A 24526-nucleotide genomic window follows, 5' to 3' on the forward strand; every position below is an offset into this window, starting at 1 on the left:
AAATATCCAATCGCACCTTGCACACAATACCACAAAATCCTTTTTTTTTGTTTGTTTTTTAAAGGCTCTCTACATGACAGCCCTGCTTCACCCACGCGACCTGCGTTGTGAGCACCAGCACAGCTTCTCTTCCCCAGGTGCCGCAGGGAGGGGAGGCAGGAGACCCAGCTCTAACACTGGGCTGCTCCCGTTTGTCTGATCACCAATGTGTGCACACACACCCTTACCAAGAATAGAACAAACATACTCTTTTAAAGAGCTAAAATGTCAGTGCTAGAGAGAAACAAAAGCCCCAGCAGAATTTCCCTTCCCTGGCTGGCACAGGCTCGCTCCAAGAATCCGCACTCCATCATTCTGTCACAAAGTGATATTTAACGGCAAATAAAGTTCTCTTATCAGAGAAAATTCCTAATGTCAAAAACAACCGAAAAGGGAGTTTAGTGCTTGAAAAGCAGAGATTTATAGCTCAGGAGTCCCTCCTCATACAAAGCTGCTGCTGTCAGAGCATACATCCCCCAAAGACTAACAGGTACCCAGAGGGACACTTCTACAAAGGGAGGAAAGGGACGGCTCCGTGCCCGCCCGCCCCAGCCATAACCAGCTGCAGGAGGGCCAGAACAGCAGCCTGCCCCAGCCACACATGCCATCAGGCCAGAGGGTGACTATTAATAATAACATGCCTCCAAAATAGCTCTGACAATCAACAGGAGACTTTTTAAGGGGAAAAAGAGACCACGAAGAGGCATTTAAATCTACCGAGTCATCCATAAAGTACACGTCTTGCTACAGTCATTCAGACGAGGTGGTCTGAGCGCTGTTGTGTGGGTATGGAGCAAGAGAACGGGTGAAGCCCTGTGGACTGGCACCAGCTCAGCCTCCTCCTCAGCAGGACACACAGACAAAACTTCCTCAGGCTTCTGCCGGACGCTCCTCCGGCTCCGAGGCAGCCTCTCCTCTGCTTATCAGGGATTTCTCTGGTTCCCACCGCAGGCTGGTGGCACCTGAACTTACGCCTGGGTGTAGGCTAAGGGGGCTCGAGAGAGATGCTGAGGGAAGAGTGAATTAGATCCAGCTGGGAAAGCGGCAGGATCCTGAGGCACAGTCAGTCAGAGGCCATTCTGCAGCTGTGAATGGGCAGGAGGGTGGGATTTGTCACCACTCTCAGGGTTTGCACTGGTAAGGACTGGTGCCATCCAGAACGAAGAAATCAAAGTGGTCACCCAACACCGTTCCCTGCTGCCAAAAGACTTGTAAGGCCAACCAAGGAGGAAAGGGGCATCCTTTTCGTGTTGCTAAAAACTGAAGAAGAACAGACCTAAATGCTGCCTTAATTCCCCTCTGCAACCTGCCAGTTGTCAAGGCATACAAGACATACAAGGCATACAAGGCATACAAGGTTTTTTTGGAGGAGCAGCATTTTCTGCCTGCTTACCCACTCAGCGGAGCTGTTATTTGCTAGTGAAGCCCAAGAGGTTCAGCTCACACAGCTGCTTTCTCTGCAGGACCAGTTCTCACAGCTTAACATCTGCCTCTTGGCATGAGAACAGGGCTGAGTACCAGCCAGTGAAGTTACACCTTCCCTCCTCTGTAAATCCTCCTCCAGCTTTATTCTACAGGGAATAAATTCATGCTCCTGCTGGAATCTGGCATAGCCTTTACCTAGACGAAATTCACTGTGGCTCCAGTGTACCTGCAAGTGTTCTGCTCTCAGGCACTGGGAGAGCTGACGGGCTGCAAAAGGGATAACCTGCCTTTTCACACCAAAACACAAAACAAAGCACTGATAAAACAAAGCAATATTGCAAACCCAAGCAAAACAGCACCCTTTGGGGTTACATGTTCGAATGACTGTTCTGCCACTAACTCCATCCCTGTGGTTTGCCCTCAGAGCTACCAGCCCTCCATGGCTCTAGCAGACACCTGATGCACATACTCTGTGCCTCTGAAAATAGTCTTTACATTCTCAGTACCTTACTTTCCTCCATAAACTGGGGTTTATACTGACTGCAAAGGGACAATCATTTTGTATTTGTAGCACCTACATCTAACAGCCCGCGAGCTGGAGCAGAGCCCCACGTGCTGTGTCTGCACAAACACGACAGCCATCACCCCTTTACCGACTGCTCACAGCTGAAGGACACAGCACCACACAGCAGGCAGCTGCAGACAGATGTGTCAAGTCAAACCCAGACCATCTCCCCATCTGTTAGGCTTCAGCCAGCAGCTCCTCAAGGAAAAGCCTTGCTACACTGTTCAGAATGACAGACTCTGATACAGGACTGTACTGCTACATGATAAAGCCTTACAACTAATCGACAGCAGCAAAAGCAAGGGAACAAAACTAGAAATAGGCAGGAATAAAAGGAAACTAGGAAGAAATGACAGCTCGAGACAGCGGTCTTTGCAGGCAAGCTGTGGGCAGGAGCTGCGCAGGACGCAGCATCGGCCGTTCAGCTGGAGAGGCATTTTGGGGTGAAACCTCTGAAGAACAGCAAGAAGACCGGTGCCTGCCTCGTGCTGTGGTGGAAAGAATGACTGTCAAATAAGTCACCCTAACCCTGACATCAGGAATCTCTATTTTCAACCAGTGAATTTGGTGACTGACTTTGGGGTACCCAGCTCGAAGTGATGGGAAGCACCTGGTAGTGAAAGGAGCCACAATGTACAATCCCCTCAGCTGCCTTTAATGCATCTTAGTGAAACCCCCCGGTCAGGTCTGCAATACGCACTCGGAGCTTCTCTCAACCCAGAGGAAAGATCACTTTCACAGAAGCACTGTGTAGCTTTACTTGTGGCACATCTAAATTGCTTTGAGATCCATGGAGGAAAGATGCTTTTTAAAAGGTCACCTGTTTTAGCACTTTCAAAGAGCAAGGTATGCATTTCTGTCCTCACACTTCGGGGAAATACTCTGAATGAACAGCAACCACAAACACAAAATTAGAAATGTGAGGCATATCCCTATCTTCTGCATTTATCTTTTTGCAAAGACAGCCAGCTATGAGTTTATAGCCAGTACATCCCACAGAATTTCTGGTGGGTCCTCCTTGCTGTCCAGTTTCATGCTGGAAAGAAATGTTCCTAATTAAGCGTCCTTCAGTCCAAACTCCTCGCACGCCTCTAGCGCTCAGAAGTCCCCCGCCTCTGGAGAGCATGGGTTACGATCCAGTCAAATTGGTGCATTGTGGAGTTGTTTTTTGCACAAACCCTGAAACTTGATGCAAAACCAAGCCTAGGGCTTAGTGCTTTATAAAGTGAAAACAACAGCCAAAAAAAGAACCAGTGCTGCTGGTTGGAAGCCCTGGCGTAAGCGCTCCTGAGACAGGGGAGGGGCAGGGTCAGGCAGCACACAGGCTCATGACCCGTACCAGCCCTCGCTAGCTGAAAGAAGATGTAGCTGGTTTCAGTGCATTTTAAGTCATGGGAGATGCAGGTTTGTGGATGTAACGCGCACTGGGGAGAACTGTGTCCATGCTTGCTGGGAGCTCTCTGAAAGGCCAGTCCCACCCCCACTGACAGGGTTAAATATCCAAGGCCAGGGCTAGCACACTAACTTTTTGTCCTTCATTGCTGCTTTTCACAGGTAAGCACAAGAACCTCTACGCTCTTGCTGGATTGGCCGCAGTATCTCAGCTGAATCCCAGTTCGGATATTCCTACCCTGCTCCCACCCTCGAAGCCAAACACAATTCCTCTGCTCTATACCCAAATCCATCATTAGCACTGCTGTGTGCCGTTAGACTGCTGCTCAGTTTTATTTCAGTCATGACCGCAATTTTGGGACACGAAGAAGTCAGCCAACACTGCACACCCACTCCCCTCCAGTACGTAAGGGTCAGGGTCATTCCTACATGGAGCACAGAAAGTATTCAGGAGCCTGTGACTGCAGCGAATCAACCCTGGAACAAGACCTGCATCCTGGTATTCAGAGAGATTTTTGTCAAATCTGGTGAGTCCCCTGTCCCTCCATCCAACATCCTCATCTTGCAGAATATCACAGCCTGCCGGAAAAAATAAAGGCAGATTGCCTGCTTCAAGTGCATATGCTGAGAAAACTCAAGAGATATACAAAGACGGAGCAGTAGCTCTAAAAATAGAGCTGGCAGAAAAGCCAGACTTTTCATTCCATGTTTAGTTCCAGTACAGTTCTGCCCAACCAACATCGCAAAAGAAATGCTTGGGTTTTTTTCCAAAGCCTTTATTTAGCTCCTATTATCAGTCAGATGAATAAAAACCTCTATGCTCCCAGCCTCTTAGGCATTTTTTTTCCCTTCTCCATGGAGGAAGGAGGTGAAGCACCAGATTTGGTGCACACACTTGTCTCCAGGCAGATCCCTTGCTCTCGCCACCTCTGAAAGCACGCCAGGTACAACTCAACCCCCGACCATCTCCTGGGATTTCATGAAATGGTTTTCCAGCCAGGAAATTCTGACAGGAGTATTTTAATTAGCAACCAGCTTTCTTTGAAAATAGTAACATCCCTACATCTAGCTGATGTTGCTGTTAGTGGTTTTGAAGCATGTTTCCTTAGTAACAATCACTTGTGACTGCCCCCGTGCCTGGAAGGACGGAGCAAATCCTGGAGCCAGCAGAGGAAGATGGAGATGAGGGCATTTCCTCCATCTCCCACCCACTCTGCAGGCTTGGATGGTGGGCAGCTTTATCCAGCACCAAAATCCCATGAAAATATAATTCTGATTACTGCCCAGTGTGACAGTGCAAAGATTTGAAGAGTAAAACCAGGACCCAGAGAGGCAAGAGAAACTCAGCTGCTTTTGGAGCAGCACGTTCTCTGTCCATCCGTCCATCTATCCTCCTGCATAAGCAGCACGCGATGGCAAACTTGCACATTTTTCCCCTCTATTCCCTCCCCTCAAGACACCAATTTCCATTTTCCAGCTCTGGGAGGCACATGTGGAAAGAAGGCAGCAAGCTGGATCCAGCCACATCCTGTGTTTCTTTGGTCAGAGATTTTTGGTGAAGCCTCCCTGATGTTCCTCCAAGGAGCCACAAAGCCATACGGTAGCATTTAATAAGCAAAATAAATCTTCACATTGTTGTAATATTGGCAACTACATTTTGACAAACAGCAAGAGAGGCCCTTCTTTGGTCCTCTGACAAAAAGGTACGAGCCGGCTACGTTGGCCGGGAGCTATGTGCAGCTCTACTCCCAGCCCCAGAGTGCGCAGGAGCAGTTTATATAGTAAACCACTCTCTAATTTTCTGCAGGACAGATTTATTACCTTTGGCATTGACTTATTAAAATAGCACCACGTAAAAACAAAGCAGTTCATCTCTTCCCAACCGCTGCTAAATATCCCCGTGGAGCGCGCGTGTGGATAGCATTACTAGCGCTGCCGTATTCCTGCTTGGGATTTCCTGGAAGGATCGGATGGACCAGGGGAGCAGGTGTGGCTCAACGGCGCAGCACACAGGCAATAAATCCCGCTCTCAAGGGGCACACGAGGCCTCTTGCATACACGTGGTGCAGCCGGGAGCGGCGGTCAGCCCAAAGGGCTTCAAGCACCCACGGCATTTCGGGGCATGCTGCACCCCAGTCTGAGCCACTGCACTGCAGCTCCAGACATCCCCAAAACCTAGACCAAAGCAGAGAAAACCCAGATGAACCATTTCAGATAGGCATTGCTGCAGAGCAACTGTGGAAAGTAGTGGGGTTTTTTTTATTTTTGTTTTCTCCCCCCCCTCCCCCCAAGCTTTCAGAAGTGCAGAATGCTTTTGCTTCCTCCCAAGCCCATCCATCCCCCAGGCACTGCCTTGGTCCAACGCTGCAGCCACAAGCCCACCTGGAAGACATGGCAGACGCCAGAGCCTGGATGGGGTTACCTGCCCACAGCCCCAGGGAAAAGCAGCTCCCCGGGAGCACAGGTCACCTCCGTCCGCAGCCCAGGCACCAGCGTTCAGGCAAGCGGCTGCCCAGCTACCGTGGGCATAGCGAGCACTCGTAAGGCTTGGAAACACTCGGCCGCGCTGGCACCGCATCCGCCCTTCCCAGCAGTGGCAGAAGCTAAAGCTAATACGCAATCAAGCCTCCTCGCGCACCTTTTATCCCTGCAAACAAGTGTGTGGAAGGTGAAGAAGCCCTAGAAAGCCAGAGAGCTTCTGACTTGCTTTGAATTTCTCTAGGTCAGTGATCTGCCCCTTTTGCATCTTTTGCCTGTAATCATTTATTCTCACTGAAGCAATGGATTTACTCATTAACAGCCTGACTGTCCCCCTGCTGAGCTTCTGCTGTCCTACAGCAGATTTATTTCTTCCTAGCCCATACATCAGAATCCTTTATTAAAACCTCTCACATTTAGCTGCTGCTAAGTATACGCCTACCTTTTATTTCCAAACACACAAGAACTATTTCAGCCCTTCAAGGCAGTAAAAAAAGGTGCTTCCCCTCCAAGTAGGCATGGCTTTTTATCCAGTCATTTTTTATAAAATACTCAAGTCCCTGAGACCAAACAAACCCCCACAAAAAAAGCACAAAAGTTACTGTTTGAAAGGCAGGCGTGTATCGAAACACACCCCTTGCCACCTCTTTTGCTCACAGCACCTCCTGCCTCGTTCTCATATGTCTGGGTGTCAAGTCCTCACTGCTAAAAATGACATTTTTCCAAATTATTCATGCAGGGTTACAGGGTTCTGAATGAGAAGTTCCCATATGCTTGTGTCCCAAGATTTTAATGGCCAAGTTTTAGAAACAACCACCCATCCCCTTTCACCGTCTGCAGGTCCATTGCAACTCATGACACTCATGCTCAGAAACCCTTCGGGGTGCCCCACACCTCTTGGAGAGAAACCAGAGCTGCCTGCCCCAGTAGGCAGGTTAGCGCTTATCTTCCTCCAGAAAGTCTGGGATAAGGCAGAGGCTTGGGGGCAGCAGTGCCCCGGCTTCCCTGAGCCCGTGGGAGGTGACAGCCAGCCCCTGCCTGGCCCAGGACACGAACCAGAGAGCCAGAGCCCTGTGCAGACCCAAGCCCGAGATACCTGGAGGAGAGGACAGAACTGGAAAGCTGCAGCTATTCAAACATCTCTGCAGGGCTGGGGAGAGAGGCGAGTGCTGAGACTCGGGGGACAGGAAAGGGACTGAGTTTTGCGCCAACCCGTTTTCAAAACTCTGAGTTTTGAGAGAAAAATTTATTGAGAGAGATCAAAGAAAAGACTCCCCTGGAAACCACAGCCAGCATGAAACCTGCTCAGTGTCATAACTAACAGCAACAGCAACCCAATGTTTTATGATGTTAGTTTCTAAACAGTGCCTGTTCCTTTTCTAAGCAGCTTGGCTTAGGTGAACAGCTGATAGAGCATTTTCCACAAAGGATTTTTTCTTTAAACACCATTTCTGAGAAGGATTTGGCTCGTTCACTAATTTCACACACAGCACTGCTTTATCTTCACAGCATCCTCCTGCGCGAGTTGTCCCTCCCCAGCCAGCACCATACACGTCTCCTGCCAAAAACCCTTGGGGGACCAAATCTGTGGCACTTGGCGCAAGCCAGGACAGAGCGGTGCCACCACTTGTGGCTTGGCAAGCCTGCAGAGTGCTGAGTTGAAGATTTGGCTAGCCAAGTTTTAGAAATGACCACCAACAGGGCAGCAGCAGAGCCTGATACACAGCAGGTTCAGCTGGCTGACACTAAGGAGAGAGGCATGGAGGAGTATGGGCAGGACACAGGGTTTGGGGAGCATCCCATTAAATCTGTGCCTGCCTGGAGCTGCAAACAGCAAGTGCCACGCAGCTCCACGTGCAGCGTTCAGGGGATGCTGACAGACCAACCCTGCACACGCTCAAACACAAGCTTGTGCTTAAACCCCAGCAAGCGGGGTCCCTTCTGAACTGAACCAGCCCTTTCTGTGTTTGCCCAACAGCCACCCAAGTGTCACTTACTGGAGCCAGACATGCCCAAGGCGGGTGTAGGTAACTGGAGGCGTCACAGCACAGCAAAACGTGGTCAGGACAGAAAGGGATGGCTGGAATTCCTCAGGATGAGGCTTCAGTCACTCACAGATAAGGACTTTGCCCACACTAGGCTTTCACTTTGCATTAAGAGATACCCTGCACTTGGCTAAGACGGCCTTTGCACTTTCTAGGTTGCTGGGAGAAGTGTAAAGTAACACCTTAGAGACAATGCTTAAATATTTGTCTTTTAGCCCAAACTTGAACTAGCACACCCTCCGGGAAGGGCTAGGTGGACTCCCCTGCCACCACAATCCGGACAGCCTTGGGCACCCTATAAAGGGGGACGAATGCTGGCCTGCAAGGCCAGCCCAGCCCGGGAGCAGGCTGAGGCCATAGAAGATGGAGAGGAGCGGGTGCCCCAACCACGAGGACTGCAACCCTCCCCAGGCGCTTCAATCCTCTTGCAAACACCAGCAGAAGCCCAGCACAGTGGTGGCTGTAAAGATGTCCTTAAAACTTCCTAATGCTTCAGAGATAAGCCACGGCAACAGTCAGGATTTCAGATTTTCAGACCACTCACCTTGAGGTGTCAATTGTCTTTGACTGTTAAATGCTTCTAGGAAGCTTCTGGGAATGTTTTCTGGGAGTTGGGTGCTCTGGGAAAATATCTGCATCATAATTAGTCACTGGCAGGATTAGCAGCAGTTCATACTAGAGTCTTCCTTCCAGTAAAATATGGTATTACTTGAAAAGAGGGGTAAGGAAAAAAAGTGGCTCAAAGAAGAAAAATGGAAAATGCAGGTCTGTCTCTGGGCTCACGGAGGCACAAGGTGCACTAATCGATGGCCCCACTGTGAAGTAACACGTGCTTGTGCCGTGCTGTCTGATGTGCAGAAGCGGAGAAGCCAAACTGCCTGCAAGCTGCTTCGTGTAGACAGGTGAGCAATGAGCAGGTGCCCCAGAAAGACTTGGTATTGTAGAGGAATTTAACTGGAAGTCACTCAAATCCAGACAGCTAAATAAATCCAGCCACCTACATGATGATGGCTTTGAGCAGGAAAAAAAAGCATTCTTGAGGCTGATTTTCAAAGGCCCTTGGTCCATTGCCTTAATTCCCCTCCCTTGAACTATCAGGAGTTTGTGACTAATTTTAGCAAAATGAAAACTATACCAACTGTAGTAATCCCAAAACATACAGAAAAATGTGCTTTTCTATAAATAGAAAAATCAGGAAGTTCCTGCTTGCTGATACTAACTGGTGTGCTTGCATCCTAAATCTGAATTTGTTAAAAAAAGCATGACTTGAGGGATGTAATCTGACAGCAGTTACTTGAGACAGCAAGAAGCAGCAGTCTCTTCAGGGAGCTGTCAGTTCACACATAGGGAGAGTATTTTTTTTGGTAACTAATGGGAAAGAACTGATTCAGTTTTTAATGCCAGCTAGACTTCCAGAGGCTAATAGAAAAAAGATCTCCTTGGAGTGCCCCACCCGACCATGGCAAATTTTAGACAACGAGCACATCTCTGCCCTGGAAGGACATGGCCGGTCCCCATGCCCAGGATGAAGGGCTCAGTGCCTCACGGTGAGCTCCAGCATGGCACTGCTCTGCAAAGAGACCTTTTAAGGCCACTTCACTCTGCATCCATCTGGGTCATTCTCCAATGCTCCTGTCCCCATGGACAACCTCCCTCAAGAGTGGCTCACCCCAACGCCACCCCTGTCCAAGGAACAACCTTATACTGATATTTCAGGAACACCAACTGGTTGCTTTGTGAAAGAAGACTTGAACAACAGACAATACAAATGTACGAAGGAGGGGATGGCACAGTATGTTGCCACAACCTCTCCCCACATGGGTAAAATAACCCATCTATCCATTACTTCTTGCTGTGCAGAGGGGAGAAGGTCCAACTTCAAGAGGAAAAACCTGTCCCTCTTTTCTTCCCCAGTGGTACGGCAAGCAGTAGCACGGCTGGGAGGAGAGCCCAGCCCAGGCCCTACCTACTGCTGAAGTGTCCCAGCAGCTGTAGACACAGTCTGTAGGGCCTCCCTGGGCATCCGCTCCTGGGACACAGACACAGAATGAGCTTGAGGTCAAGAGCTGTAATACTTTTAGTAACGACAGCCCTGCCTGGTACCTCCTGTTTATCAATATGCAGTCTAACAGGGTAGAAACTATGACCTTGAGCACAAGGAAAAGAAAGAATCCCGTTACAAGACCATATTCATCCCTCTTCCAGCCAAGGACGACCTCACCATGAGAGGATTTCACCAAGAGTCTGCCAGTCAGAGCTCAGCGCTGCTCCTGATCTTTCTCATTTCCTCCGAGTGTAATTTAACAGCTCTCAGTTAATTTGGTTAACTGTTCACCCAGCTGCATGTGTGCCGAGATGCAGAGAATAAAGTGTCCGCAGTCACGGATTGTTTGCTTTAAAAACATATAGAAGGAATCCGTGACTTTGGCAGCAATCGTGACAAAAGCAAGTCATTAAAGCATGGCGCATTCCAGACCCAGATGTATGGGCACAGCTGTGAGAAAGCGCAGGTCCACGGTCCAGCGCAGCAGAGCTCAAAGCCTCTGGGGTACGTGGGTCCTCCAGGCTCTGCCCGTGCTGCAGCCCATTCTCCAGGAACCTTCCTGGGAGGAGGCTGGGGAGAGCAGAAGGGTCTTCTGCACGGCTCCTCTGATTCCCATTCTTGCAAGCCACCACCAGTTGGGACAGGCACAACACAGCTTGCAAGATGCAAAGTGTTTGTATCCTTATAAATAAAAGTCAAGGCGAAGCCTCAATGAATTTGCAAGCGGAGCTGCCTCCCCCAAGCCGAAGCTCCCACACAACCAAGCAGGAATTTCAGCGTGCCCTGGGCCAAAATTCCTCAACTTCCTCCAAACAGCAAACAGCTCCTCGCTAAGAAATCTGGTCTGACCTTTCATACCACTTCATTTCTTCTGCTCCGCAATTAAAAAGCAGCAGCAGTACAGCACGACCATCAATTTTTGCACAATTTCTGTATGGAAACAGTGTGGGCCGCTGCAGATCAGCTTGGGAGTGCTGAAGCAGATCGCTGTGTGGCATAGTATGTGGTGCCTACGTTGTATTGCTGATGTCTAAGCTCAGCTAACACTGTGGTTAAGTTACACGCCAATAAAGATGGGGTGCCTACCAATGCGGAACGCCTGAAGGCATTTCCAGCCAAGCAAAGAAATTAGCACAGTCAGAAATGAGAGTCTGCCTGGTTCTCAGGTCGGGTCCAAACTGAGCAGGAAGGTAGATAGCCCAAGGTCGCTCTCAAGCTCCTATGAGATGTAATGCTCGGCAATTTTCAAAAACCATCCTTCAAGAAAGGATTTTGGTTTGAAAGTGTCTTAAGCCCCCTGGAGCCAGTGTGACCCTGCAACCAGTTCCTGTTGCTGACTGTATCTCCTCGTCGTCACTCGGCCTTCAACACCTCCCGAACTCAGGCAGTTAGAGAAAGAAACCCGCAATGCGGATACACAGGAGACCTCGCTCCATTGGGGTAACAAATCCCGAATGATATAACACCGACTTCCCAACAAGCTGGGCTGGGCACATGGAAAATCAAGACAAAATGAATTTCTCCTCTTTGTAGAAGTGTCAGACATCACAAGATGGATTCATGGAACAAGAATGCAGGGGAGGAAAAGCTGAGAAGGGTACATGAGAGACCTTGTGATTTAGGCCAGGTATAAGAGCAAAATCCTTTAAATAGACTGAGATTAAAAAAATAAAAATGCAGTGGAGTAATATACATTATGTCATACAGCTCTGAACATAACGAACTTGCATCTAACAGGTGGCCCAAGTTAAACTAAAAGCTGTTTCAGGTACATCACAAGCCAAGCCGGCTGTGCAGAGCAGTTGGCGAGAAAAGTAAGCATCCTGACTGGCCAGAAGTTCAGATTTCCTTGAACTTTCCAGTCTGCCAGTTCACCCGTATTCTCTGAAGTGTTTTATCTCTGCTTGCAGGGTTTACTCCAGCCTTTTATTGTCGTCTTATCTCCAGCCTCTTCCTGCCCCAGCTTCAAAAAGAACATTTAATGTCACAGAACAATGTGAATGAGCTAAAAAAAAAGTATATATGTATACCCCAGTCCAAACTCTTTGGCAACCTGGCTATCCAGCACACTTGCAGAGGCAGGATGGGGTTTTGCATGCAGAGATGAGGAGAAGCAATCTTCCCTGGCTGATGAGGACAGGATAACTACAAAATTCCCCCAGCACCTTGAGCGCAGCTGGGTAAAGCACTGGTCAAACCAGACACACCTATCTGCAGCCCATCACTGATCTCAAGCTAGGCAGCACCCACTGCGTTCACGGGAGGAGAAAAGGCAAACACATCTCAGCTATGTCTGTGCCAGGACCATAAAACATGGTCTGCTCTCAGGAATGATGGACTAATTAAGCAACCTATCTGCAATCCATGTTGCAACCCTTTTAGGACAACAACTGTATAGCAGTTGATTCCTGCAGTTGTATTTGTCAGAGTGCACTGAAAAGTGTTTCCAAGGAGCTGGAGAAAACAACCTTCTCTGTCTGGCTGAGGAGACCATGTCCCAGAAAAAGACCTTTTCTACAGGCAACATGCATTCATGACTACTAGGAGAAATCCCCATGCCTGCCAGACCAGCAAGACAGATGCCAGGCAGCAGGCAGCCCTCTCCCTTGATAGCACAGCAGGATGCACATGTCTGTGGGGGCACAGACCCGCAGCAGCAGACGAGATGCCTCAAAAGGCACCTGAGCTGCCCCACTCAGCAATGTGCAGGACAACAAGCCCTGCAGCTCTTCTCCTCTGCCAGGTTTTTAAAAAAAAAAAACAAACCAAAAAGCCCCAAACTCCCTGGTCCCAGCACGTCCCACATAGGCCAGGGCTCATGAGTCACAGCCACAACCAGAGCCCAGCCTGCCGCTATGGGATTTTTGCACAAGCCTATATCTGCCCAGGAAGAGCGCGGTTATGACACCAGAGGCTCCATTCGAGACAAACCTAATCTCCCGAGATAAGGCTTCTCTGTGGTGAAAGGAAATTGGCTGCTTTGTTTCAAACCAGACCTCCGCTGTAAGTACCTTTTTGCATACGCTTGCATCTCCTCCGCTGGGCTGCTCGGCCCCATGGGTCAGCACTGGGGCTCGTGCAACAGCAGAGCCCAAGAATAAATCACCGCAGCAGGCTCCCCGCCAGCAGCGAGGGCTGTGGTCTTCTGTGAAGCAGCCCTCCCTGAGACCAGCTTAATTGGACCCTTTAGACTTGTTTCACATTTCCAAAAGAAGCCACTGTCCCCCATCACTATTTGCTCATTGCAGAAGCAGACTCAGGAGCCCTATCCATCAAAGCCTGATGCTAGCGAAGACCAGTAACCAATTAGCAATCCCCCAACTGCCTCATCAGGGGTTTCTGAAACCTGGGTGTGCTGCAGGGTGTTCACCTAATCTGGCTACACTGCAAGTCTCTTGCAAAGCAGCTTCGAGGTCATCCAGGCTATTCAAGTTTTGTGTTATTTTTAGGGCTCCAAATTATGTAGGGATATCCGGGAAGAATTCACAGATTTAGTCCAATTCCCACAGAGTTCAAGACCAAATTGCTCACAGACTCATTTTATCCTCAAGGGTTTTTTCTTAACATTTAGCTTATGCCCTCCTGCTTTTATTGGTATTTTAATTCTTAAAAAAAAAAAATCTTATTAAACATTATTTTAAAAGGGAAAAATATGCTGCAGTCTTTGTGGGCGAAACAGATAGTTTAAAGCATTTCCGACATTGGGAATGAAGGTCTAGAATATCCGAAAAGTCCATTCACATCCCGCCTCTCCGATTAGCTTTGGGCTGTTACCACAGAAAACAGGGGAGAGACAAAAAGGATGGAGATATCTTTAAAGGTAGATAGGCAGGAGAGAGCACGACAGATGATTTAAGCTTCAGGTCAGTCTTCGCAGCGATGGCAGTTACAACACAAACCCATGGGAACTCACCGCAGCCCACAGGCAGCGTTCACATCCACTCCAAGGCGGGTACCTGTGTGCCTCCTTACGTCCCCACACGGGCTGCGTGAGAGCCGTCCGTCCCAGCTGCAGAACAGGAACGGCATCAGAGACCAGGGAGAAACCCCAGCTCTGTGGCTCAGCCACCTCCCCGCTGGCTGGGCTGCTCCTTCCTCTCCTGCCTGAGAAATGCTTCCGTTGCATTTTCCAGCTCCACTCTTTCTCTTTCAACCATCTCATCTCACAGTTGGGGCTTACGCTGGCTCACACTCCTTTGAATTTCAATTAGCCCATAGCAAAATTTTTGATATTTTTTTCCTCTCACACCAAATTATCATTTACAGCATCAGACACTGCTGTTCTGCTCCAAGGGCTCATTCATGGATGTACCCCAATTATAACACCACTTTCAGCCAAGCTGATTTAGATAACGGGCTGCTGTTAACTATCAATGACAGTCCTCTCTCTCCATCTCACGCTGCCTTTCTGGGAAGATCCCCTCAGACCCAGATGCTGCCATTGCAGTCACCTCTCTGGGAGCCCCAGCCAGACGCAGCGACTGCAGGCAGCAACTCTTGCAGATGCCCAAATTCATCTCTTCTAACTCTAGGCACCTTCTTGACCAAAGAGGGAAACCATAGCAAACTTCAGCAACTGAATTACTTAAGATTAGCTGGGATAAGCACAAGGCAGTGTCCTGCAACCCTTCTATTTGTGGAAGGGCCCCAGCCACGCTGGGCTGGCCAAGATCACTAAAAGCATGCAGACTGGAGCATCCTTGCTATGAGCAAAGCCAACACTGGCAGAGGAGGGAATACTCCAGAAAGCTGGAATTCACCCCTCCTCCTCTTAATCTAAAATAGCCCCATCAGTGGCTCATCAGGCTCGCTCCAGAACTCACCCACTCTGGGGTCAGATGCAGAGAAAGGAGTCATAGCCTGGAGATGTGCTGTGAAGGCAGCAGCGTGTTTGCTGGAAGTGGTAGCACTGGAATCAGAATCATTTAGGTTGGAAAAGACCTTTAAGATCATCAAGTCAAGGTTAATGTAAAGGGGCAGCTAAGGATTGCTAATGATTTCTGCTTTGGTTTTTTTTGTTTTGACTTTTTTGTTTGTTTTAATTAATGCAAAGCTGCCTGAAGGCAGAACCAGACACTTGGTCATTGAATCTATACCCAAAGAGAGGGACTGTGCGCAGCCAGGGGACAGCTGATGTATTGAGGCATGACCACGGCGACTCCCCGGCCCGTTCATCGCACCGGCGTTCGCTCCTCACCGCAGCCTGCTCAGCCTGCTGCACGGAAAACAAATGATACTAACTTACTTGTCTACAGCATATTATGTTTTGAAATATTTATTGCCACCCGAATCGGAAGAAAGAAACATTTCTCTCTTGGACATAATGAAGAACACATTTCCAGTACTTAACAGCTAGAAGCTGGAAAGGTGGCCAAAGAAAATCCCTAACTTTTTTTTTTTTCCTCCTTTAAAGTAAGCATCTGGAAAACTCATTTGCTGGGGAAGAGGAACCCTCCCAAACCAACCCGGGGAAAGAGTCAATTAAAGTCAGTCACAATTCACAGGCAGGAGCCGATAAGATCATATCGTGAGCGTGATATCAACAACGCGTCTTCTCTCTGCCCGTAGCAGCTTGACTCCAGTCGGATGAAAGGAGGCTGATTTCATTTAATGAAATGCAGCAACTCCCCCAGACAGAGATTTTCAGTATGGTTTTGATCAGCCACTGGAATATCAGGGAATTCTTTAACCTCCGCCCCCACCTCTTCAGCTGATACTCTCTGGGCAATGCCAACGCGTTCCTGCCCCCCGGGGTGGCGAGCGGGCCCCCCTCCACCCCCTCAGCTTCAAGCTGTCCCTGGGAACAGCTCCTCTAACCCAGGTCCGCAGGAATGCAGCAGAGGGAACGACAACCTGCACATGTGCAAAACACAGCTTTGTCCAGGCCAGATGCTCACGCTAACCCTTCCAAACGACCAGGGAACCCCTGTTCTTTCCATCCGCTGTTACACCATCGCTCTCTGCACCTTGAGCGCACCCCAGGTCTGGAGCCAGTTGCTGATTAAACACCGTGGAGCAGTGGGAGAGAGCGGGGCTACGCGTTACTTGCTAACACAGATCTGTGCCCTTCGTCATGTCTGAATCACAACAACTTAAAGCTGGTGCCAGGCTGCCCAAACCTTCCTCCGCCGGGGAGGCTACAGCAGCTCCTGCCAGATGGGTGCTCCCCGGGGCTGCGCTTCTTGCCCACGCACCTCCGGGAAAGCCCCGCTGTTGGACGCATCCATTGCTTTTCCCAAAAGCACAAGGAGCTGATGAGAACAGAAGTGCTCAGCTTTGTACAGGCTGTCTGGGAAAATGTTTCTCCTCTAAATTTCATGACAGGTTCGAATTCTTTCAGAGGGAGGACTAATGTGGGATTGTTTTTAAATACGTGCTGTGTTATTGTAACTAATAACAGGAAATTAATGGCTCGCTATGTGGTGGGACAGAAGGCAGTCCCTCTGGGGCAGGCTGCTGACTGTCCCCACCACGCGTGCCGGCTGTGTAGCAGAGACCGCCGAAAGCACCGGCGGGACCAGCAGCAGGTACAAGGGAAGAGGGAAGGCACAGTCCAGAGCCAAAGCCTTCCCACGCACTCCATCCACGTGCCCTGTAGCTGTGGGGCAACTGAAGCCTAAAGCCTCTCTCTGGGTCTATTTTACCTACCCTGGACACCAAAGGCACTTCCAAAATGAACCATGCCACCTCTCCTGCTTTGGGGACAGGCAAAGAGACTCCCCCTCCCTTACTGGGTCCCTGGCTGCCACGTACCAGCCACTGGGAGAAAAACTGCTTCCAGCAACTGCAAGACATTTCTTTTTGAGAAACAGAGTTAGCTTACGCTGTTTTCCAGCATTCGGTTATCTATCTCAGCAGGCAACTGGGCTTTGCCAGAACAAACAGGACATCAAATAAACAACGCATTAAGACGAAGCACGCTGCGGACACGTGCGGTCACTCTGGTCTCAAGCCCCAGTGGCTCCCGTGGCTCAGACATCTGCAGCTGCATTGCTCTGCTGGCTGTAGAGCCCTGCTTTTCTCTGAGCTGCCCCAGGGCTGCCTTGGAGGTACTTTGCTGCAGAAAGCAGGTCTTGCTGCTGACAGACAAGCCCAGCTCAAACGTGACAGATTCACTTAGCTGAGGACTGATGCTTTCAACACACCTCCAGCTATCCTGGTCAAAAAGCACACAAAAAAAAGAGGCCAACTGCAAACAGCGTTACTCCTGTGCGTGCTTCAAGCCAGAAGCAGCACTAATCCACCTGCTCGCATTTTTAACACCCGTTTCTGGCCGATGAGGCACACATGGACCCCAGCAGCCAGGGATCGGAGGAAGAGGTGCAGCCCAGAACTTCTCAAGCCCAGCAGCGTGATTCAGGTCATGCTTCTGACCTAATTTCAAATCCGGGCGGTTTCTATTCGCGGGGAGCTGCGCCACGGCACCCGGCGGTGCTGCCGGCAACGCACCTGTCAGCCCCTCTCCCTTTCAGCAACCCGAGCCGGGGCAGCTACGCCACAAATGCGCTTGCATCCTGTCCCGGCCCTGGGGACGCTGAGGCACGCGGGGCAGGAACACGGAACCGCACCGGGCCTCACTGCTGACGTGAGATGGGGATGTTGAGACGTGGGGAAAATAAACACCAAAGCCTTTCCAACACCGGCACCAAAGACAGCGTCCCAGTCTGCCATCTCATGTTTCCTCCTTCCCAGTGGTGTAGGTACGTGGTAACTGATTGGTCCCACCAGCACAGAAATCCAAGCCCCTATCCCTGCTCCCTGCCCAGAAAATAGCATCACCAGGGGGATTTACTACCCCTCAATGCAAGAAAAAAGGACAGCAATTCAAGTACTAGTTATGGGTACAGCGTAAGCACAGGATTACAAACTCCGCATGCCCTGAACACCCGGTGCATGTCCTCACTGGAGAGGTGTGGGATCACCAGCACCGCCGGCTCGCCGCCACCAGGCTCCAGGATTTGCTCTGCCATTTGGGCAGGGACAGCGAAAGGGGCAGCACGCAGCCGCACGCAGGGAGGTGCAGGCTACCCCGCATCACCGCCTGCGCCTGTACTGCTCCTCTGAGGCATGGAGCAAGAACGAAGGACACGAGGCTGTTATTTTGGAAGCAACAGTAGTGGTGTTGTAGCATGTCATGCTGCTATGAGATTAACGAGAAGCTTTTAACGACCTGGTGTGAATATCCCAAAACACCTTTAGAGCAGCTGCTGAGAGCAGCCATTTAACTTCTATCCTTTGCTGAACCCTCGCAGTTCTTTGAGAGGCAGGGACCTTGCGAGTGCAATTTGGCATTGAATACAGCACTGTGTGTAACAGCGATATAAATACCGTGGGGTCAATAATAAGTGGCTGCAGGGAAGAAGCGGTATCCCTCAGCAGGACGCACGCTAACCTGAGTGGGTTTGGCTCACAAGCCATTAGATAGCTGTACTTTGCAGTCCAAGGGAGGCCACTGTACTGTACAGCTCTGCTCCCAAGGGGAGATTTATAAATATTTTCCAGGATAAACATTTGTAAATAGTGTCTTTCAACTTGTCTGAGACCAGATTCTTGATCTCCTGTTTTCAAAGAGAGTCATCATCTTCAAAGGAGGGGAGGCAAAGCCATTCATGCAAACAGGGTAGCTACAAGCAATCCACACTGTTTGGCACTCATCTCCAAAGCTGTTGCGGTGGGTGTTTATACTCAATCGTGTGTCTACCAGGCACAGCCAAAGCCTCCCCTGCCATGCCTCCCAGCACCGTTCCCAGGCGCAGGGTACATTGCCCTGACGGCCTCCAGAAATCGGATCTGCCTGGGGAAATGCGATCACCTCCATGCCTCTGCTGCTGAGGGACAGGGGTCACATTCTGCTAAGATCACAGCAAAGTAGACTGGCATCTGACTCTGAGCCTCACGGTTCATGAAATCAATATATGGGCTGCAGTAGTAATTTCACCTCCTCTGCTCTTTGAAGAGTTCCCTCTCTTCCCCCTCTGCTGGCCATGAAACGAGACTCTGGGTGGTCCCTTCCAAGACTGTAAATTGGCTTGTTGAAAGCCTTAGCAAAAGAAAGGTCAGATGCCTCATAAACTGAGCAAAACCAATACTGCTACGCAACTATTTGCATATTATTCAAAGGGTACGCACGTCCACGCAGCTGCTTGCACCGCAGCAGGCATCATACCTTATCCAGATGCACCCATGTTGCACAGGTTTCCCCCAAAATGGCATGTGAAGATGCAACTCTCAGCGCCATGCCCCAAACCTTCAGCTCTGGCTACAGAATGGGACAAAGGTGGTGCGAGCTGCAGAGTTACTGCCCTTCACTGTGGATGGCAAACCCCCACACAGAAAACAAACCTGTTGGGAAGCAGAGCTCAGACTCTGCGCTTTCCAACTCAAAGGGTCAACAAGCAAGTAAGACGTCCTTGCAAGGAGCAGCCCTAAAACCCACAGCCTGTTCTGCAGGTTCAACCACAAGAGGGCAACAGCACATACACACATACGGACACACACCTGCACGTACACACACCCTGCACATACACACACAAAACTGATCCAGACCCTGGGAGCTGCCAAGAGGTGACTGCATGCTGCAAAGCCACTGCTGAACACTTACTGTAGGAAAGGGAAGGAAAAAACCACAATACTTCTCATCAGACACAGTAATTTCATGAGCTGGGCAGGACACCCGCCACACCATCTTACGGATGGAGTTACATGCCACCAAAAGGCATAGGGGGGTGCACGGGGTTGCCAAGCCCTGGCTTGGCTGGAGCCACCGACTGTACGGACAGCAGAGTCCTGCCCCAGCACCTGGAGCACACCAGGCTGCAAAAGTGCATACTGGTCCCACAGATGCCTACTGGTCCCACAGTCTGCCTAGAATTACTGAAAGCGCTTTGCAGGACTTCACAGTATCCTTATTCTGATGGTTGGAAAGAAGGACAAGGCAGAGACAAGGGGACAGACAACAGAGACAAGACCATACACTCAACTGCGACCTTCAAGCCAGTTTTCAGCTCCTTTCTGTGAGCCAACATCCATGTGAGAAAGTGCAACTTCGTGCTGCACCAACATGCTGCAAATCCTACTGCCTCAGACCCTAAAAAAAAAAAAAAAATTGCTTTGCAGAAACCCCAGCTGCCCAGCAATTCAGAAAAACCCAGCTGTCCTATAGGTGCTCCTACTGCTCTCACTATTGCCTTTCACTGGAAGCCATACAGCATCACCGCAGGGCAAACACGCATTTACAGTCTGCTCAGCCCCTCCTGCTTCCCTGCTCCCACTGCCCAGCCCTGGGAAGGAACAGAGATAAGGGGAGTGCTACAGAAAACACGAGGCCTTAAGAAAGCTGTGATTTAGCAGAGATGAAAGGGCTGGGTGTGTAAGCACACACCACTGAAAGAAAGACCACTGCTGAAAGAAGGGAGGGCATGTGCGATGGCATGTGTCCAGGGTGGGGGCACAGCACAGGTATGTCATTTACTTGGGAGGTTAAAACCAAGTTTTTAAGCAATAGCTGCATTGTCATTCTCAGGGCACCACAGTCTGATGGAATATGTCCAACTGGCCTTCCATGGAAGCAGCCCTCTGCAGGTGGCTTGCGGATGTCAGGGCAGTCCAGCGTTGGTGCAGAGAGGGGCCCTGCAGCTCAGATGAGTGCCCCACTCCTCTGCCCACGGCCTGGGGTAACTGCTTGAGCATTTCAGGCAAAAAGCAGCAAAGAGGGAAGCAAAGCCACATGAGGGTTGCCTGCAGCACCCATCTACCCTCCCTGGAAGCTGACCTGCTTCTCTGCTAGGCAGGCTACATCTGCCTTCGCCCTGGTTTGGATGAGCCACATGTTCTGGAAAAGGCTGGATTTCCAGCTGCGTTTGCCAGTGCAGGAGGTCAAGATCTGCCCTTTGCTCACATTAAAGGTGACACACAACTGAATGGCGCTTTCTTCGTGCAGTCCGATCACCTCCAGGGAACAGTCTCTAGTGCTTGTGCTCATGGTGTGAATTTAAGCCATCCTCTGGATCTTGAATGTGGTGGTAGAGATTGGGTGCTGGACTGGGGGAAGGAGAGTGCTCGTGTAAAACAGGGGGTGTAGAGCAGCATCCTCCCCTGGCTCACGTTGACAGCGTTATGAACCCAGACTCACCAAAAGCTCCCGGCCTGCTCTTCTAACAGGCACCCCTCTGCAAGGACCCACTACCAAAATTGTTTGAGATGGCCTTCTTCAGCCAGTGAGCCAAGTGAACAAAGTGGTAGGAGAATAAAATAAGGAATTAACCGGACAGAAAAATCACATCTCCAAACAACAGGGGACTTGCTGTATTGAGAGGTGATCCCATCTCTGTACCAAGCTCAGAGAGATGGAGGGAGTCTGCTAGAAACAGAACTGAAATGACTGGGGCTCTGCAGAGCCCAAACCAGCTCCAGTCTCCTACCCAGTAAATCTGAACCAAGTATTTCAGCTGCCAGCCCCAGGGATAACGTAAACCAGGAATAGTATTTCGGCACAGCCCTTACTCTGAGCACACAATTCTCCAGGCTCCTTAATAAGATGTATTAATTTTTCACACTGTTAAGGGGAAAGCAAACAGCTTAGGCATTTCTGTTCCTACATTAGGCTCTCAAGCACATTTGCTGCATATCTTATCAGCACAGCTTAGCAGCCTTTCTAAGCTGTTTCAAGACTTTGGCCTTCAGAAACCTGGAGAGGGGGGTGGAAAAACCCTCTATTCATACTTACCAAAGCATAGCACATTTTCAAGAGGACATTCCTACCATCCAGAGCAAACAAATGTTCCCAACTGTACATTCTATGTGGTGTTTAAGTTACAGTAGTACCAATCCAGGTTCACTGTGCAAAACAATTTAAATATTTTTAGGAGTTCCTGGGCCAGTTTACAACCAAAATGGAGAAGCCAGACAAAAGAACACTTATCTCTGCTTTAGGGAGCTTGCAGGATGGTTTACACCCAGAGCTTTACAAGCATAGCTACGTCAGCTAGGACCACAAGCTCGTTGGGACGGGCTCTCCAGAGCATGCTAGGAGCTGTACAAATCTGGGACCTGCTCCATGACCAGACATTCTAGGCCCTGCAGTACTAAAAATAAAAAAATACTATAAAAGAGCTATAGTAAAACCCTTTTCTGTACTGAAAAAGCCTTGCTGATTTGCTAAGTTTATTCAGGAAGTCCTTGGCCAAATCATAGACTGAAAAAAGAAATGAGTCCCCTTCCATAGGATACAAATAGGATTTTGTGCTTTAAGCACTACACGAGACTTGCAACAGCTCCTGCTTTTTTTGCAGCCAGCAGCAAATTAGGTATCTGTGAAGCTCCCAGAGCCTTCTGGGGGGCCTGGGATGGAGATGCAATGATCCCACCACAACACAGCGTGCACACAGATAAATTCCACTTCATCTACCATGACAAACAGAAGTCAAATCTTCTGTCTTGCAGGGCACAGTGGGCAGAACAAGGTGTTAGAACATCAGCCCAGGCGCCAGCCTGCTTCACCGAGGAAGAGCTCTTCTCACCATCTCTATACAGCCTGTAACCCCGTTGCCCCAGAGCCCTGGACATCATTGCTTTGGCCATACCAGGGAGTTAAAACCCAGACACTGCAATTCACTACTTTTCTCGCCACCGTCATTACAGCTCTGAATTTGTTACAAAAAGGCTGCCTGCAATCATGGCAGGGCTTGGGTGTCACCAAGAAGAGCCTCCAGCTACAACATGCTGAATAGTGCAGGGGCAACCATCTTCTTAACCACACAACTGAATTCTCCTAGAAAACCCAGGCCTGTCACAAGCTCAGCCCTTAATTCACCTAAAAAAAACCCAAGACTGATTTTAACCTTGACAAGGCACAACTTGTATGGCTGTGACACAGCAATTTCCCATCAAAGAGAGGATTTCAGACCCAGCCTGTCTGTAGCCCACCCAGGTCTTCTCTTTCCTTGCGTTTATGGGATTAAAAAAAAAAAAAAAATAAAATCCCAACGTCGTGCATTTCACTTCCAGAGCTGCAGGAAATCCACTCCAAGTCACATGCCAGCTTCAGCTCCGAGGGTTTCCTTGGGCTGTCCTTTCAGCGACAAGGAGAACAAAGCAACCTTGGCAACTGGCCACGCTACAAGCAAATATTTCCCCCATTCCCTTGAATGGAGTGGATATCCTGTCGCAAACCTGCGCGCATGGGAAGGGTGAGGAGGGGAAGGAAACGGAAGAGGATGAATTAGCTAAAAATTGGCACAAAGTGAGAGGTCTTAGCTTGCCACCAAAGCCACTGAAAGGTTTTTTATTTTAAAATGGCCAAATGCCGAAGATGAATGACTCACGCAAACCTCAGAGGAGGCCTAATCTCTCTGGCACCCAAGAGCAGTATACCTAAATCCTTTCTCCGTTGGATTTGGAAGAGGATATGGATGCTCCCACACCTTATTTCTGTCTGCTTCTGACCCCAGTTCTAGGAGGTGGCAAATGCCGTTTCCTTTCTGCTCTCCATTCCCTGTCTTTCTTACTTCCACCTTGCCCATTCCCAGGGCCAAGCAGTGGTTTTGGAAGGTCCCTTTCTGGACCATCGTCAGGCAGCAGCTCCGGGTCCCACAGGTCCAGAGAAGACCTGGCTCCAACAGGAAAAAGAGTCTCCCTTGCACCATGTATTAGTTCCCTACACCAAACCCGACTGAACCAAGCTTCCAGACATTTCAGCAACATGGCTTTTCTGTAATTCTTCTACGTGGTTCCTGCAAGCCTTGACAACACTGGGTTTAAAGCTATAGTTGTTAGCAGATTTCAACAAAGCCAAACCCGACACGTGCAAGCAGGTTCATTCTTCTAAAAATCTGCGTTATAGCCATGCACTACGTTAGCATTTGTCAGCAAGTTCCCCACCATGACACTGCCATTCAGAGCCGGGTTAGCTGACCCAACAGCAGCGCATACCAGGGCCACAGCGGGATTAACATTCCCAATGCCATTGCTAACACCAGCAGAGATCTGCAGCTACAGCGTTCGCGCGGCAGTTCTTGCTGCTGTTCAGACATACAAGGCTCACAAGAACACAGGTTTTGTACTCATGATCCCCCAAGAGTCTCCTTGTATTTACAGTCCCATTTACAGAGACCCAAAGTAAGCCCACTCCAAGGCAGAAAGTAATGACTGGTAAAGAAAGAAAAAACCAAAGCCCAATCCTGGAGTCCAGCCAAAATCCTCGTGCCCACTAAGTTTGTGTGGATGCAGACTTTGCAAAAGCCTGGAAAAGGATTAAGGAACAGCTTTAGCAAACAGCCGGGACAACAACAGTGAAGTCATGATGAAGCCAGTGATACAGATTTCTGTTTGCAGTTATGAGTCTGCGTTTACGGTTTGCAACTATGTGCAAATACCAGAAAGCCATTCTTTTCTCCTTCCCATCAGGGCTTGGCATCATACGCATTTAACTAGATCCAAGAGATGCCTACAGCAGCATGCCAACTGTTTTTTGGTCACAGGGCATGGTCTGATCCACAGTGACGGGAACTTGTAGGAACCCATAAATAGAGCTCAGCTGAG

The 24526-nt window shown here is 49.6% G+C and overlaps 1 protein-coding gene across 2 annotated transcripts in view; it reads right to left on the reverse strand.

The window, feature by feature from the left end:
- The window catches only part of LAMA5 (laminin subunit alpha 5), a 95677-nt gene that overhangs the window by 54399 nt on the left and 16752 nt on the right, over nucleotides 1–24526 (reverse strand). The window lies entirely within an intron of this gene.

This window comes from Nipponia nippon, unplaced genomic scaffold, assembly GCF_047370975.1.
Source record: "Nipponia nippon isolate SJK-2023a ecotype South Korea unplaced genomic scaffold, ASM4737097v1 scaffold_13, whole genome shotgun sequence".
Lineage (NCBI taxonomy): Eukaryota > Metazoa > Chordata > Aves > Pelecaniformes > Threskiornithidae > Nipponia > Nipponia nippon.